Here is a 5,934-nt window from a genome sequence, read left to right on the forward strand (position 1 = left end):
GTCTTTCTTGAAGAGTTTCCTAGTGGATTACCACCTTTGAGAGGGATAGAACATCAAATCGATTTCATTCTTGGCTCCACCATTCCAAATCAACCAGTCAATAGAAGCAATCCAATGGAGACAAAGGTGTTGCAAAGGCATATTCAGGTTGTAGCAAACAATGGAGTTCAATACGGTCTAAAAAGGAGAAGAAGAGTAAAGAAAAGGGCATGGATTCTAAGGAGAAGTGGACTGATCCTAGCAAGCAAAAGGATACCTCAACTTTTAACTAAGATTCGAGGACGAATCTTTTTGAGGAAAGGGGGAATGATATGGATCCATTGGTGCTTCCTAGTGGGCTTGGATGTGTTCTTATCCCTTGTTGCTTGTTTTGGTCTAATTAATATGTAAGGGATATGGGCTCATAGTGTTTATTTAAGTTGTTTTGGGTTGGTTTTATGATGCATGCAATCTGCCCAATATCAAGTTGTTTGTTTTGGGCTGGAAATGACTTTATTTTGTGTTTTAGAGTTAAGCCCATGTGTTTTGGCCCTAAGGCAGCCTAGTTAGATGCTCTTCTTTAGGGTTATGTTTGTTTAAGGCATATAAATAGCCTCCTTAAGATGTCAAACGGGATTTTTTGGCATAAATTGAATCTAAGGCAGAATTGTTCATGCTCTTGCATGTTCTTCTTAATTAGAGTGATTGTGAGAATTTGCTATCCTCTAATTGCATCAGGAATTAAGGTAAACTTATCAATTCGTTTGTGGCGTTTATCTTGTTCTTTGCTCGATTATTGGTGTTACCGTTTCATTATAAACGTCGGGTGCCATAGAGCGTTTTAATCTCGATTATTGGTGTTTCCGTTTCATTATAAACGTGGGGTGCCATAGAGGCGAACTTACATCTCATTCCTTTGATTCCCGATCCCGGTTCCTTATCATATACCTTGCAAATCCATCCATAATGGAGTATCATCCCATCATTGCTGCGCTGTCTATCAGGATGTCAATATGAGGGAGTGGAAAATCATCTTTCAGTGACGCTTAATTTAAATCTCTATAATCCAAATACATTATGACCCATCCTTCCTTCTTGAAAACTGGGACTATATTCGCCAACTACTCTGGATAGTGAACCACTTATAAAAATTTATTGACCATGATTTCAACACTGGAGCATGAGAATAGGCCTAATTATGGGTTCCAAGGAATAATAGGCTAGACTTAAGGTACCATAGGCTCCACCTATAGTACCGAGACCTAGGAAATTCTACGGCGGTTCCAACGCATTAAGAATCAGTTCAATTGGGTATCATTTGGACCTTGAACCAACTCCTAAAAGTGGAAGGTTCACAAATCAAAGACAACTTCACTTTAAGTTCCAAGACATAACAGGCCTAATCCAAGGAATGATGGGCCTCGCCCATGGTACCAAGACGTAGGAAATTCCGTCATGGTTCCAACACATTGTAAATCAACTTAATCGGAGATCATTTGGGCCTCGAACCAGCATCTGAAAGCGAAACTGCGTGAAAAATTAGACTAGACGGCACAGGTACCAAGGACCCCTAGATTGGTGCTGGGGACCCCCCAAAATGGTACCGACCACCTCTGAATTTGTACCGAACATGGCTGCCAGAGGAGGATAGGCCGGTACCGATTTTGAGGTGCTCGGCATCAATTTTGGCACGCTAGGCAACTCTTTCGCTTATAAAAAGGCACTTCTCCCCCTCATTTCCTCACCTCTTGTTGGTTGATCAAGCGCGTCTCAAGCATCAACGACTCTCATTCTCCCTTTTTAACGATTCTAAGGCAATATTGTTTGACTTTGCTCTTCTTCTTTAGTTGGGTTAAAGCTCGACTTGGTACTTAAAGTCGATCTTTTCGACTTTCAATCTTATTTTGGCCTTCCTTAGACCAAATCTATTAGTGAATTTGTACTGAACATGGCTGCCAGAGGAGGATAGGCCGGTACCGATTTTGAGGTGCTCGGCATCAATTTTGGCACGCTAGGCAACTCTTTCGCTTATAAAAAGGCACTTCTCCCCCTCATTTCCTCACCTCTTGTTGGTTGATCAAGCGCGTCTCAAGCATCAACGACTCTCATTCTCCCTTTTTAACGATTCTAAGGCAATATTGTTTGACTTTGCTCTTCTTCTTTAGTTGGGTTAAAGCTCGACTTGGTACTTAAAGTCGATCTTTTCGACTTTCAATCTTATTTTGGCCTTCCTTAGACCAAATCTATTAGTGAGTTGATTTATTATTTATTAATTTAAGAATTAATTAATAATCCGTCAATTAACACTATTAAATACAAAACACTAATTCGGGTCCTCGTGCCCTATCTTAGCTTATTTTTTAGGAAGACTTGACCTCTTTAGTCAATTACCAACTATAGAGCTCCGATCCGGCTGCGTCACAAGCATCAGGGTATAATCACTCCAACTCAAAACTTTGTTAATTAAGCTTGGTTTGTCCGGCACCTTATCAACTATCAAGCCCGGTCCACCCGGCACTTTGTATGCTTTAAGCTCGGTCCGTCCGGCATACAAAGCTCGATCCCCCTAGCAAAACCACAAAACCAGTTTTCAAACCAAAGCCCGATCTATCCGGCACCTTATAACCCCACTCCCCTAGTGGCACCTCTAAAACCCTACCATCCTAATTGATGGTAGAACTTCGTGCTTCCTGATCCTCATACAAATGAGGTACGAAGGAATACTACGAATTTCAACCTAGGTAGCGGGCCTCCGACTAAACTGACTGGTCGAGATTTGGGAAATGTGTCGCATGACCTAGAATCCTCGATAAACGAGGCTAGAGTCGGGTTCCCCTCCGAATTACACACTTTTCAATAATTTATGCCTTTAAATGCTTTGTCTATAATTGCCATGCATTATTAGTATGACCATGCATCGATAAACTGACATTCATGCAAAACACTGATTTTTGATTTCTTAATTCTGATCCAAACCGTTGATTCATTTCGAAAGAAGCCGAAAACCTAGTCCCTAACCCAATAATTTGAGGCTAGTGCATTTTATCCTAAAAGGCAAACTGAAAATGAAGTCCAAAACGGGGTTTTTTCCTTAATCTTTTCTCCGAAAACAAAAATAAATTAAGGTGGTGACTCTCTCTCACACCTCACACACAGTCAAAGCGCTCCAAAGAGCCAATCCGACATCACTTAAGTGCTAAACTGAGCCATAATTTGACCTAATCAAACAAAAAAGGAAACATAGGGAGTTCCTCCTAGTTTCCGTGATGAACAGTCCAATGGGCCCGTCTAGCTAGACTCTGCCATTTGGATTTTTCCTATGGCGCTCGGAAGGGGGCTCACAACTGTCGACTCCACTGGAGACTTAAAATATTTTTTCAAACTAAAAAATATAGTAAGAGGACTACCGAGTAGGCTTCGAATCTCCAGTTTGGATCTAATAAAGAAATCACCTTTACATACATTCTGATGCATCATTTGGGATCCTTTCCCGTCATTAGAAATTAAGCAAACCAAGTTGCTATTATCACTTAGGGGCAATCTTCTTTAGAGCTGTCCTGGGTCGAGAAAGCTGCTCACCTAATCCTGTGCACCTCCGTTCCTTACAGTAGAGTAAAGGGTTTGGCGTACCAATAATTCTATTTGATATGACATGGTCAAATGACGAGGTATATTCCAACTCTAACGGATGGGACCCTTAAACTGATCCACCCAAAAGCATGTAATGACCCTAAAATCGATCCCTAGGATTATATGTACCCGAACATCGTGAAACCATTTTGGCATAACATTCATGCACTCACACATTACATGTTATGGACCAAGAGTGATCCTTCAAACTTAAGCACCATCCAGTGGTCAACTTAAACACCAATCAGTGGTCAACCCAAACACCATCCAATGGTCAACACAAAGCACCAACTAGCGGTCAACTTAAATACCATCTAGTGGTCAGCCAAAGCACCAACCAGTGGTCAAACCTAAACACCAACCAGTGGTCAAACATTAAAATGGTCAACCTAAAAACCAACCAATGGTCAACTTAAACACCAACCAGTGGTCAACTTAAACACTAACCAGATGTCAACCCAAACACCAACCAGTGGTGAACCCAAACACCACCACTGGTCAACCAAAAAACCAACCAATGGTCAGCTTAAACACCAACCAGTGGTCAGCTTAAACACCAACCAGTGGTCAACCCAAACACCACCACTGGTCAACACAAAAACACCACCACTGGTCAACCCAAAAACACCACCACTGGTCAACTTAAGCACCAACCGGTGGTCAACCCAAACACCACCACTAGTCAACCCAAACACCAACCACTGGTTAACCTAAACACCAACCAGTGGTCAAACATAAACATCAACCGGTGATTTACAAATCCCTACCCGAGGTGATATGTCCAACCATCTTAAGCCTTAAATACCAATCTAAGCACCCTCCAAATACCAAAAAGTCTCACCCGAGCTCCTCCATATTCCCAAAAGCCTCAAAATTGACCTGAGCTACCAAAAAGCCTTAAAATTGACATGAGCTATAAAAAATCCTTAAATCTGGCCTAAGCACCTAAACTAGGGGCAAAGCCCCGATCCAAGCCTCAAATCTTGACATGAGCTACCAAATGCCTAAAAGCCTCAAAACCTGACCTGAGTTATCAATTGCCTGCAAGCCTCAACCTAGCACCTTCAAAATACCAAAAAGCCTCACTCGAGCACCTCAAAAATTCCCAAAAGCCTCAAAACTAACCTAATCTACAAAAAAGCCTCAAAATTGACATGAGCTATTAAAAAGCCTTAAATCTGACCTAAGCACCTAAACTAGGGGCAAAGCCCCAATCTATACCTCAAATCTTGACATGAGCTACCAAATGCCTGAAAACCTGAAAACCTCAAAACCTAACCTGAGCTACCAATTGCATAAAAGCCTCAACCGAGCACCCTCAAGTTACCAAAAAGTCTCACCCGAGCACCTCAAAATTTCCAAAACCTTAAAATATGACCTAGGCACCCAAATTAGGGCATTGTCTTGATCAAAGCCTCAAATACTGATTTGAGAATTGCCTTCCAATTTTTCAAGCCTCAAACCTTGACCTGAGCTACTAAAAAGCCTTAAACCCGACCTAAGCACATAAACTGTGGGCAATGCTGGATCAAAGCCTTAAATACTGATCTGAGCATTGCCTTCCAATTTTTCCAAAAACCTCAAATCTGACCTAAGTACACTTACAAATCTCAAGACCAACCTGAGTCCACTCGGATCCTCAAACACTGACTTGAGCAAACACCATTATACCTAAAGCCTTAAACACCGATCTAAGCTCCCCCGAAGCCTTAATCCTAACTTAGGCACCTCAAAGGCCTTAGGCTTGACATAAGCACTTCCAAACACGTTCAAAAGCTTGAACTCGACCCAAGCACCTCAACTGGGGGCATTCACCCTAAACCCAAGCCTCGAACCTTACCTGAGCATACCAATTACTAAAAACCTCAAGTCTGACCTGAGCACACCCAAAGCCTCATACCTGATCTGAGCATACCAATTACCAAAAACCTCAAGTCTGACCTAAGTACACCCAAAGCCTCAAACCTGATTTTAGCATACCAATTACCAAAAAACCTTAAGTCTGACCTGAGTACACCCAAAGCCTCATACTTGATTTGGGCACACCAATTACCAAAAACCTCAACTCTGACCTGAGTACACCCAAAATCTCAAGCCTGACTTGAGTACCATAAAATGCCCCTCAAACACTAACCTGGGAAACATCCAATTGCCTAACTAAAGTGCATGCTTTTACCCTGACCAAAGCAAACATTAACCTTCCTTTCTATGATGGAAGCAGACCCTATCACCCTTATCTAGCCTACCCAAGAACGGTTAAATCCTTCCTGTTCGACCTAGATCGAACATTAATACAAACCTCATTCCCCAGCATCAACCTAAGAG

This window comes from Jatropha curcas, chromosome 1, assembly GCF_041381405.1.
Source record: "Jatropha curcas cultivar XTBG-Jc1 chromosome 1, XTBG_Jcur_1.0, whole genome shotgun sequence".
Taxonomy (NCBI): domain Eukaryota; kingdom Viridiplantae; phylum Streptophyta; class Magnoliopsida; order Malpighiales; family Euphorbiaceae; genus Jatropha; species Jatropha curcas.